The 12,562-nt window shown below is 39.7% G+C and overlaps 1 protein-coding gene across 8 annotated transcripts in view; it reads right to left on the bottom strand.

Moving 5' to 3' along the window:
• LOC125453791 (TRAF family member-associated NF-kappa-B activator-like) overlaps positions 1–12,562 on the bottom strand; it is a 76,484-nt gene that overhangs the window by 57,623 nt on the left and 6,299 nt on the right. For 2 of the 8 annotated variants that reach the window (XM_048533727.2, XM_048533730.2), the window contains exon 2: positions 1,743–1,769. The exons of 2 other annotated variants lie outside the window; for them this stretch is intronic. The gene's annotated coding sequence lies outside the window, so the exon portion shown is untranslated. Of the gene's footprint in view, positions 1–1,246; positions 1,527–1,742; positions 1,770–7,138; positions 7,329–12,562 lie in introns of all 8 variants that reach the window. 4 more of the 8 variants (XM_048533728.2, XM_048533729.2, XM_059647314.1 and 1 more) reach the window with 4 other exon arrangements.

The raw sequence follows: 12,562 nt of genomic DNA, 5'->3' as shown, positions 1-12,562 counted from the left end.
GTTACAGCAACCCAGAACTTCACAAAGCAGATAAAGGAACACTGATACGGAGTCTTCAAAAGAAATGGATACCCAAAAAGGTCCAGCCACCGTTAGCTCCCGAGGCAGATCACAACAGGGAAGACACAACACGGACACGATTCGTGACCATCACTAATCACCCTACCATACGTCAAGGAGATTTCAGAGATGACCACAAGACTACACAGATCCCTAGGTATTAGAGTAGCCCACAAACCGAAAACCACCCAAAAACAGCTACCGATGAATGTAAAAGATCCCATACCCATAACCAGCAAAACTGGGGTAATTTACAAAATGCCATGCAAGGATGATGCGAAACACTACAAAAGCCAAGCTGGAAGAAAACTGACTATATGGATATGTGAACACCAATTAGCCACGACCAATTCTCCCTTGTCTCACTATACAGGACAACAAGGGACACAAATTCGACTGGGACAATACATCCATAATCGCACAAGCCAAACAGCAACATGCCAGGGAATTCCGAAAGGCCGGGTATTGCAACCGGAACTCCATCAACAAACACATTGAATTAAACTCCGTGTACAAACCACTGAGAAACAAAACTGGAAGTAATACCAACCACCCCAGCAAGTGGAAGCATATAAGTGATAAGCGGGACAGAACACCAACACTTCACTAAAGGCGCACTGAAAACGTTACCTGGCAGGGTGACGAAATATTTGCGACCAAACTCGGCGAGCACGTCTGCAACCTCATCCACAACCTGAACTACAAATCTTCTTGAAAACTTTAAACTTGTACTGTTTTCCCAAACTTACATGGTACCTGGAGGCATTTTAAGCAGGGAAAAGGTTCTGCAGAGCCAGTAAAATGGTAACAGGAAGCAAGATCACTTGATTGGGTCACAAGGTGACTGTGATGGGAAGTGGTTTAGTAAACAATGAATAAAAGGATATTTTTGTTTATCCAATATCAGCACATTACAACATTCAGAATATGAAAAATTCCAATCAAGCACCAATCAAGTACTGAATGATAATCTGCAAGGGAATGGTAGTGTGGGGGTAGGGTATATTTGGTTCCTCCTTTCTGCTGTAGTAGATGAGAAGGAGAAGCTTTATTTTTAAAATTAACTGTAAAACATGCCCAAGTTTATTTTGAAATAATGCTGGTAACCATTAGTTGAGTTGTTGGAATTGATTCCAACAAACAATTTGACATTCAACGCTATCTTAGGCTGTTACTTATTCAGTACCTGGGATACTTCCTTGAGAAGAAAGAAGATTTCTTAGGAGTGCTATTTTCTTTCTCAAAAATTGATTCTTTTTTCAAAGCTTCACAGTGAAGACTGCTTCCTGCACCAATCAGTTTTACACATTCTTCAGGTGATCCAGCGTCAATTACAATGTAACAATGTCATCCGAATACACCTTACACTGTCAATGTTATAAATGACAGTCCCTTTAAGAATCATTGAGGACATGTTCGAAGAATAATACTGAGCAGTTTATAGTTGGACTAGAGCTGGTTTTCCCCTGTAAGGAGAGTGAACAGACTGGGGTTTATTTGCATTTCATAGTGCAAAGCAATCAGCTGTGGAAAACAGTCTTAACTCCTACTTCCTGTAAATGAATGACCAGAAATACAATAACTGCAAGTGAGGATACAAACACAACATCTGTGAAGCAGCTGGATTATAGCAGTGCATCATACAGTCCAAATGTAAACACCTTCACCAGAATAAAACTAACCTGAATCTGCAGCCCAATCAAGAGCTCCTGAGAAGAAAAAAAATATTAAAATTAAATCACTCAGCAAAATGTAGGATATGACAAATGTAAATTTTATCAGCCATGATGAAAGGGATGAGCACAGAACAGCTATGTGAAAGATGCTAAGGTGGGCAAAGGGAAAACAAAACAGGCTCAGCAATCATCTTAAAAGAGAGCCCAAATAAGCATTTTTAAATTTGTGGAAGAAAACAAAAGGGCAGTCAAAGGCAGGATGGCACAAATTAAGGAGGCAAAGTACATGGCTGAGGTACTAAAAAAGTGCTTGGTATTTGCTTTCATAATAAGAGAGCCCATTAACATAGTTGTAAATGAACAGGTAATAGTCATATTGTACAGGATGAAAATTGAGTACACTATTTAAAAGGTTGGTGACATTCAAAATATAAAAGTTACCAACTTGTTTGAAAAAAGTGAGAAATAGCATCAGATTACCTGTAATCATACAGCGATTACAGCTGCTATTTTTTAGGGAAAAACTCTTAAAGCTGAATCGACTTTTGTATAACGAGGATTAGCCTGACCGAAACTCAGGGCAGGAAGCTAAAAATATGTCTGATATAAGTCCCCTGACTGCACCACTGCAGTTTCACAGGGACAACAGAGAGACATTCCCAGAAACGTAAAAGGTCTCATCTAGGAGTTAATGAAGTACAGCTGATTCATTATGAGAATGTAAATTGGGTACTGACCGAAAGAAAAAATTAAAAGCTAGAGGAAAGTGACAAGCTATCTCCAAAATACCAATGCCTTATGTGGAACTTAGCTTAGTTCCGTGCATAGATCATTCACTATTAGCCACCTGAACTTGTCTGTGAAGAATGATTCAAAAGGCAAAGTGCCTCAGCAAAGAGAGATTCCATCTTTGCATCATCCCAGCAGAAGCACCTCTCCCAACAGAGAGACAGAAAGAGAGAGAGAGAAAGAGAAAGAGAGAGAGAGAGAGAGAAAGAGAAAGAGAAAGAGGGAGAGAGAGAGAGAGAGACGAACAATAAAGAGAGCGACTATAAGTGCTGGTGATCTGCTGTAATGTATCTAACCAGCTAAAAGAGCACAACTAGACACCAGAAATCTACTATTTTCCACTCGTACAAGTGGACACTAGCAACACAACTACAGATACATTTATAAAAGCTGAGAACAGTGTTATGGATGGGTACATGATGGAAATCAGGAGATTACATGCAAGACTTCAAAAAATTCATTTCGAAATCCCCTGTCCTGTTTTGCACTAAAGTGACTATGCTAAAGTATTAGCAATGGACAGACTTCTAATTTTCACATGAGCTAAATTTGCAGATAAACATACACTGTAAGAATACATGCTGGAAGCACTGAAAATATTCCTGGGAAACCATTCCTTTCCAGCAGCACTCATAACACAAGAGGAAATTGGTTGTATGACAAAAAATGAAGGACAAAATGTTGAATTGACAAGATCATCCAGCTAGCAGTTGCAGGCGACAATACAAAAGTAGGACTGTAACTCCAAATGAGGGCAAAAATGCTGTTCATAATTTTGAGAAATGAAGAGAATTTGATATTTACAATCAGCGAATGAATTGCAGAAATGCTCGGTATGTAGTCAATTGATGTTATAGGTGTGATTCAAAGCACCATTATGCCATGAACTGTCCTTCAGAGGAAGGAGATGGAGATACAGAGGATATTTGTCTTAGTCACTAGAAGCTTCAGCCTAATGGCAATTGCATTGGTGGTAGAATCTTTCAGTTGTGCAATATTAGGTTGTGGATGCACATCTATGGAGCAAGTCATAGAAAAACTAAAATGTTACTTAGCCTCTGTATACTAAGGATCAGAACAAAGTTAAGGAACTTGAGAGTCCACCAGTTTCAGATTTTGGAATAACACACTAAATCTTTGAAACGAGTGGTCTTTCCTTGTAAAGCTGCCAGAATCAATCATTTCATTGGCACAAAACAAACATAAGAAATACTGGAGAAACTCAACAGGGCGGACAGCATCTGCAGAGAGAGAAAAAGAGAGTTCAAGTTTTGAGTCCAGTATGACTCTTCCTCAGGACCTTCAGTTTTGAATGGTTTCAGTTCTGAAGCAGTCATAACGGACTTGAAGCTTAAACTCTGTTTCTCTTTCTGCAGATGCTGCCAGGCCTGTTGAGTTTTTTCAGCATTCTCTGTCTTGGTTTTGTATTTTCAGCATTTGCAGTATTTTGCTTATTTTGCTTACGTGGGGTTCAGTGAAATGGAATCATTATTAATTAGGTCAATAAAGAAAGTACAAATGAAGTTGGATATGGAAAACATGAAGAAGATTACCTTCGAGTACAACAGGACCTTGAGCAGATGAGCCTAGGGACTGAGAAGAGGCAGATGGAATTTAGATAAATGTGAGGTGTTGCATTTTGGTAAAAGAAACCAAAGCAGGACTTATACAGTTAACGGTAGGGCCCTCGGGAGTATTGTTGAACAAAGGGACCCAGGCGTGCAGGTATATAGTTCCTTCAAAGTGGAGTCACAGGTTGACAGGGCATTGAAGAAGGCATTCAGCACACTTGCCTTCACAAGTCAGTGCACTGCATGCGGGCATTGGGACGTCATGTTGGACTGTACAGGACATTGGTAAGGAGAGTAATGCGTCCAATTCTGGTCACTGGTCTACAGGAAAAATGATGTTAAATTTGATAGGGTGCAGAAAAGATTTACAAGGATCGTACTGAGACTAGAGGTTTTTCTTCCCCAGTGCATCAGAATCTGAGGGGTGATCTTATAAAGGTTTATAAAATCATAAAGAGCATGGATAGGATGAATACCCAAGATCTTTTTCCCCTGAGGGTGTTTGAGTCCAAAATAAGAGGCCACAGGTTTAAGGTGAGAAGAAAAAGATTTAAAAAGGATCTGATAGGTAACTTTTTCATGCAGAGGGTGAGGTGTGCGTGGAATGAGCTGCCAGAGGAAGTCATGGAGACGGGTGCAATTACAGCATTTAAAAGGCATCTGAATGGTTATTTGAATAGGAAGGATTTAGAGGGATATGGACCAAATGCTGACAAATGGGACAAGATTAGATTGGGATATCTGGTCAGTGCAGATGAGTTGGATCGAAGAGTCATACAGCACAGAAACAGACAATCTCAAATCTATGGGATTTAGAAAATCAGCAAATATGCAATTTACACATATGGGGCACTATTGTACTCCTGTAATAGACAATAAACTCTCCACAAAATAAGTGAGCATTCTTGACACCAGGGATAGAAATTAAGAAGACAAAGAGTCAATTGTATTAAAAGTTACATAAGCAATTGACTGATCAATCCTATAAAAGGTCAAAGCCTTTAGTAAACGATGGGCAGTCAATAAGCTCAAAGATGTGATGGACGTGAGATTTGTTGGAAATATTGAAACACACCTATAGTAAGTCTGCCTTAGCAGAAAATTTCAACAAGGTAGTGGCACTGGATTTAAAAGGTAACAAAACAAAATCATTTTGCAATTTTGCACAGTAATGAGGAACAAACTGCCACAGTGGACAGTTTGTCTGATGACAGACAGATCAGTTCAGATGGTCGTTGAAGTCACTGGTCCCTAAGGACAACATCTAATAATTACCAGAAGGGGTTGGTCAATGGATAAATGTAACTATTAAAAGTCAGACCGGGGAAGCTATTGAAAAATGTAAATACTTGATGGATTTATTGGATGAGGAACAGGGGTTCATGCCCATGGATTGGGAACATGGAGCCCAAAACATAGAAGGCAAGGAAGTGCAGTATAAGTTTGTCTGAGAGCAAACATGCTCCTAAAAAGAGGTCACGAACCATTGAAAGAAATCCTCAGGAAGGGGAGGTCAAATAGGAGTAGCTAAGAAACTGATAGGAGGCAAAATAGAGAGCACAATTTGACAAGACCAAGAAATATAGTACAAAACAGCAATACCACCATGACCGGAAGTTATGTGATCAGGAAGACTTAGTGGCAATGAACAAACTAGAAGATAACTTAAATAAAAATATACAGCACGAACTGAAGCTGAAAGGTACCATATAGCAGACAACCAGCCCTATCACAAAGATGGTACTCATGGAAAAATGTCACATTTAAAATTGAAAGTCAGACTTCTGGAGCTTTTACATACATGAGATTGGAAACCAGGCAGAATGGATCAAGTATCATTTTGGATCAGCAATCTTGTTTGAAATATGCTAGAGCCAATGTTATTTATCAAGGTACAACTTCTCAAGAAGATGCAGCAGTTTTCAAATTAGATAGTTGAATTGGCCTGGCATCCAAATAAGGTCAAATACCAGTTCTGAAGTACTAAAGTGGAATACAGTTATGAAAAATCCCGAGGTGGTAAATATTTAGGTGAGCAAAACATTGAAAAAATTAAAGATGAAGCAGCGCATTTTGAAATTTCCATCACTGGTTGAAGCCAGCAACATGAAACAACTTAGTAATGCTTCTCATGCAACTCTCTTGTCATGTTGAGTTCTCCTCAAAGCAGCATTTATCATTGTTATCTGTGGGAAAGGGAAATAAATTGGAAAAGAGCAAGTTCTAAGAAATTGTTGTACCTACAGAAAAATGGACTTTTGGAACGTTAACATACTAACAATAAAGAATGGGAAATATATTATGCTTTTATATTTGTTTTTCATTGTATAATAATTTATTTGAAAAGGGAAAAGGGAAACCTCGTCATCTGAGATGATTGGAAGGAATTAGGGTATTGGAATTAGGGAACAGGTGACGGATTATATTTACTTGGGTTTAATTGTGTATCAATTAATTGTTTAAATATAGGGATCTAATAATCAATGCGACGTGCTTTACAGAGTGTGTCTAAATTTTTTAAAACTCTCAATCGAAGTTAGGACTTGAACTGCTTTTAAAAACAGTCATTTTCTAGTGTATAAAAATTGTTTTAATCTTAGTATCTCTAACTTGGTGTTAAGAATGTTCCCTTTATTCCAAAAGAACTTTCAGTCACAACTTCCAACACACTAAACCTTCAGCCTGTTTAAACAAAACTCATGACATAATAAAAAGGACTAACACACAAGCCAATTTCCAGATTATCAACCACATGGCGGACACACCTGATGTTCTTCACAGAACCACTCAATAGCTTTATTCGTAATATTGGAAGACACGGGACTAAAGGACCAGTTCTCACAAGGTTAAGGATGAATGGGACTCAAGATGGGTCAGCAGAATTCTGAATGCGCTAAGTTCTGCAAGAGGATGTAATATAAGAGACCAGCGAGGGAAGCACTGGAGTAATTAGACAGCTCTTCTAACACGAGATTTATGTGGGTGTCAACAAAAAATTAGGCAGAAATGGAGTGTTACTGAGCTACATACAAACATACATACCATTCTGACTTAGAAGTATTTTGCCATTCCTTCACTGCCATTGGCTCAAAAATCTTGGAACTGTCTTCCTAGCAGCAGTATGGGTGCATCTATCATGCGGTCTTCAGTGGTTCAAGAAGGTGGTTCACCACCGCTTTCTCAAGGGTAATGAATGGAGAGCAAATGTTGACCTAACCAGTGACACCACATCCTGTGAAAGGATAAAACAAACTGTTGGAGTGGATAAGGAGCCTTTAACTCAGCTCAGGGTCAAAAAAGAGATACCAGCACCAAAACAATGTACTGGGGGAGTTTACAGGAAGCAGCTTGCAGCAGAATGGCACAGGACCTGCAGAATTGGGCCAAATAAGTTAGACAACTGGGAAGGGAAAAATCAGCTGAAGCAAACCCACAGACAGTTGGCATTACACCAGGAACTGATGCACAGAGGCAGCAATCTGAAGATAGTTTCATTCAAAGTTGGCCAAATGGTTGCAGATGGAGGCAAATGAGGAAAGAAGGAATCATATGAGTGACAGATACAATTTCTTTCAAGGATTGAAAAAGAGCAGAAGTAATAATTGAATTGAAAGATATGCATACCTTAAAAATGCAGACAACAATTATGTACAAACTACATGTAGCATAAACGCTAAACGGACTCAGTACAGGAACAATGATATGGCTGTTCGTATTTGAATTCCAGATTTTACGACCTTGAAATTATTTTAAACTCGTTTTTGTTCATTATTTGTTGACCATGTTCACTGGGTTCCTCGGTTACCTCGAGGCACTGCACATAAGTTTGTGGGCCTAGCTTTTCAGCTTTTAGGCAAGCATCACAAGTTGGGTAATTTGCCAACATCACAATCCACTTCCTGCTTGGCAGTTCCCACATGTGCTATTTTTAAGACAAGTGACCAGGCATGAGTTGGAGTCATTGCCTCTGTAAACAGCTCAGGGTGTGAATTAAGTGGGGTAGCTGCCAAGGCAGGAAGTTTTGAATTCACATTAGTTCACTGGGATTTCAGCACATGGCTGAACAGCCTTGCTTTGCTTATCAGCCTTCTCTCAAACAACCTGCTCCAAGACCCCTCACTCAATTTCCAGGAAGGACAGAACTCATGAACCCTATAATAACATTAGGAAATCTTTGAAATACCCAAGTAATTATCAAAATAAATAAACAAACAAACAAACAACTAAATTAGTCTTATTGCCTGTTCATAAAACTATCAGAACAAAGGTAAAAGTCCCCTTAACAGCAGTCAACAATCCCTGCTGAGCAGTCAGGCCAGGCAATCAGATGAGCATTCATAATGGGATCTCAGCTGTATTAACATTAATTGTATAACACACTCTAATCCATTTGAACCTTCCAAAATGCTTGTCAATTTACTGGTCATATACTATTTCCAAACAAAGCCCCATCATTGATTTGCTGTCTTAACCTCATTTTAATTTATACTATTACATTCTGAAATATGAAGTTGTTAACACCTTTCATACAGAGCTCTCCCGTGGCTCACAAGTCCTCAGACTTGTTATAGACCATGGTCCTGACAAAAACAGGCTCAACTCTATGAAACTAGCTGGAAAGTAAATGTCCACCAATGCAATGGAATAACCAAAGGTGGAATTAGTGCCTGCAGAGCACCCACATGTAATCTGCATCCTGGTCCCATGCTCTCAAAAATCCCACATATTGGGAATGGTGGCAGGAATTCTGGTATCGTTTCCTGTTTATTAAATCCTTCTACCTCAATTCTGACATGGTCAGAGGTATGAAAATGTAGCCTGTGACCATCAGAAGCTGCAAATTTGTGTGTGAGACTTTTTGTGAAAGTGTCACTTCCTTTCACTTTACTGTCCACGTAGGAAGTTAGAACAATTCATGTATATTGCTCATTTTTCATCTACTAGTTATATTATTTATCAATTACAGGCATTATTTTGACAAGAGAAAAATGTTACCTATTGCAGAAATCTAATTTGAATTCAAGTATGTATTAAATTAATCCAGGTGTAAGTGGGAATAATCAGTTAGTGAATCTATCCTGAGGACATATTCTCATCTGTTTAAGGTTAAATTTCAGTTCAGGTTGAAAGTTAAGGGGAAGAACACAAATGAGTTCAGGAAACAAATTAAGAAAACTGTATCATGCAGGCTTTTTGGTGAAGGGTCTAGGCCCAAAACGTCAGCTTTTGTGTTCCTAAGATGCTGTTTGGCCTGCTGTGTTCATCCAGCTCCACACTTTGTTATCTCCAATTCCACAGCATCTGCAGTTCCCATTATCTCTTTCCAAAGTACACATCCTTGAGTAGGTGTTGAAGCACAGCCCCAATAATCCAGTGGAATGCAATCTCAAGGAATGAGATTAAACTACCAGCACATGAGAAGTCAATGAAGCAGTCCATGACAGAGCAGTTACATGGAATTTTTCAAGGCTAGTTCTTTGCACGTCAAGAAGTAAAAATTTTAAGAGACTTGGTGACCCAGTGTCACTATCATCCGACTGGTTTGTCGACAACTATATGGGATCTGCCTTCACTGCATCAGCTATTTGACGTGATTCGTGGGATGTTCAACAAGAGTGTGACAGTTAATTTACATTTATCTCATAATAATTCTGGACGTTAAAGTACATGTTTTATAAACACATCTAACAGTAGATTGTTTTGCTTTTCTCACTGTGGAGAAAAGTTAAGTTTGCTCAAAAATATGGAATCTTGAGGTTGTCTTCTCTAAATACCTAGGATCTCAAATACCACCTAATTGAAACAAAAACAGTTGCAAGTTTCAAACAACGCTGTATCAATAATTTGGCTGTTTCATCAGGGATAGCAACAGACCTTTCACATCCTGTCTTGTTTCAATCAAGATTTGTCCTAGCTTCTTGCCAGTATAACATCTTTTCGCACAGCTCCCCACCCACGCTGACTTTAACAGTTACATGAATAACATTAAACCAGTTATTTACCCAATTACCTTTATCAAAATAAAACAGGAACATAGAATTGGACAGTTGGTAGGGAAGGGAGGCAAGTTGCTGTTGTCTTTGACCATTTAAGAATACTGGTCTAGCAGGAGACCTGTACTTCCTTGGTGTTGATCATTCTTTTTAGAACTGGGCTACCTATTACACATTTCAAAACCCCAGCAGCTCTAAGCTTTCTTTTCAATTTGTTCCAATTTGAATTTATTTTTCTCCTTTTGATATTTTGTCATCTTAGCTTTCATTATTGCACCATTATTTCATAAAAGCTGTCAGAAACTACAGACCAGTGAGCTTAATATTAGTGGTGGGTACATCACTGGAGGAGATTCTGACATACAGGATCTATACGTATTTGGAAAGGGAAGGACTGATTAGGAATAGTAAGCACGGATTTGTGCATGGGAAATTGTCTCAGAAATTTCACTGACATTTTTGAAGAAGTGGCCATAGATTGGTTAGTAAGGTTAGGTCACATGGGATCCAGGGAGAGCTAGCCAACTGGATACAACATTGGCTTGATGGAAGGAGACAGAGTTTGGTGGTAGAAATAACAAGATGTAGAGCTGGATGAACACAGCAGGCCAAGCAGCATCAGAGGAGGAGGAAAGCTGGCATTTCGGGTCTGGGCCCTTCTTTAGAAATGGGGGAGGGGAAGGGGATTCTGTAATAAATAGAGAGAGAGGGGGAGGCAGATGGAAGGTGGATAAAGGAGCAGATAAGTGGAGAGGAGACGGACAGGTCAAGGAGGTGGGGATGGAGCCAATACAGGTGAGTGTAGATGGGGAGTTTGGATCAGGGGTGGTCAGTCAAGGGAAGACAGACAGGTCAAAGAGGCGGGGATGGGGCAGGTAGGTAGGAGGTTGGGGTGGGGTCGAGATGAGAGGGGCGAAAAGGTGGGAGAAAAGACGGTCAGGTCAAGGAAGTGGGGACGAGCTGGGCTGGTTTTGGGATGGGATCAGGATGGGGAAATTTTGAAGGTTGGTGGTAGAGAGTGGTTTTTTGGACTGGAGCCAATGGCCAGCAATCTGCCCCAAGAATCGGTGCTGGTTCCACGATTGTTTGTCACTTATATAAACAGTTTAGATGAGAATATAGGAGGCATGGTTAGTAAGTTTGCAGAATGACACCAAAATTGCTGGTACAGTGGACTGTGGAGAAGGTAATCTAAGGGTACAACAAGATTGTGATCAAATGGGGCTGAGAAATAGCAGATTAATTCAGATAAACGGAGTTTAATTCAGATAAACACGCGGTGTTGCATTTTGCTAAGACAAATCAGGGCCAGACTTGTACAGTACACAGTAAAGTGTTGGGGAGTGTAGTCGAACACTGGGGGTGCAAGTACACAATTCCTTGAAACATGGCATCGCAGGTTGACAGGGTGGTGAAGAAGGCATTGGCACACTTACCTTCATTGGTCAGAGCACAGTACAGGACTTCGGATGGCATGTTACAGTTTTTCAGACATTGGTAAGGCCATATTTGGAGTACTACATACAATTCTGGTCACACTGCTACAGGAAGGAGATCATTAAACTAGAAAGGGTGAAAAAATGATTTACAAGGATGTTACTGAGAATGGAAGGTTTGAGCTATAAAGCAGAGGCTGATTAGGCAGGGATATGTTCCCCCAGTCAGAGGTTAGGGGGTGACCTCAGAGGTTTATAAAACCAAGAAGGACACAGATAAGGTAAATGGCCAAGTTATCTTCCCCAGAGTAGGAAAGTTCAAAACTAGGGGGCATAAGTTTAACGTAAGGGGGAAAAGATTTTAAAGGGACCTGAGAGGCAACCTTTTCACGTTGAGAGTGGTGTGCATATGGAATGAACTATCAGAGGAAGTGGCAGAGGCAAGGCATAATTAGAACCTTGAAATGACATTTGAGTAGGTACATAGATAGGAAAGGTTGAGAGGGATATGGGCCAAATGCAGGAAAAGGGGACTAAAATTCAGTTTAGGAAACCTGATTGGCATGGACGAGTCGGACCGAAGGGACTGTTTTATGTGCAGTAGGTCTCTTATTTATTCCATATTTTCACTACCTCACAGAGGTAATCTTGCAAAAAAAAAACAGAAACACAGAAAATAGGTGTAGGAGTAGACCATTCAGCTCTTCATGCCTGCACCTGTACTTCTTTTCTGCAAATACAAATATGTTTTTGTCCTGCACCTCAATATAACCCCTTCTACAGCCTCCTCAGAATTGAAAGCCAAACATTTTTGAATTTTTTTCTCAAAATATTATCCTGGACTTTTTCTTTACAAATGTTTACTGATCCATAACCTGCATTTCCTGTTTTTGCTATAATCCATCATTCACACTTAACAGCTCTCCAGCACGTAGAAGTAAGATTTTAATAAGTTAGAAATTTAGAGGTCTGTGACTCAGTGGAAAATTAACAATTCCCTTGCGATCAATGTGCTGGAAGATCAAAATTGACAAGGA

The sequence above is a fragment of the Stegostoma tigrinum genome, chromosome 7 (assembly GCF_030684315.1).
Source record: "Stegostoma tigrinum isolate sSteTig4 chromosome 7, sSteTig4.hap1, whole genome shotgun sequence".
NCBI classification, from domain to species: Eukaryota; Metazoa; Chordata; class Chondrichthyes; order Orectolobiformes; family Stegostomatidae; genus Stegostoma; species Stegostoma tigrinum.
The sequence above is the reverse complement of the archived record's forward strand: the minus strand, read 5'-3'. Positions and strand labels throughout refer to the sequence as shown.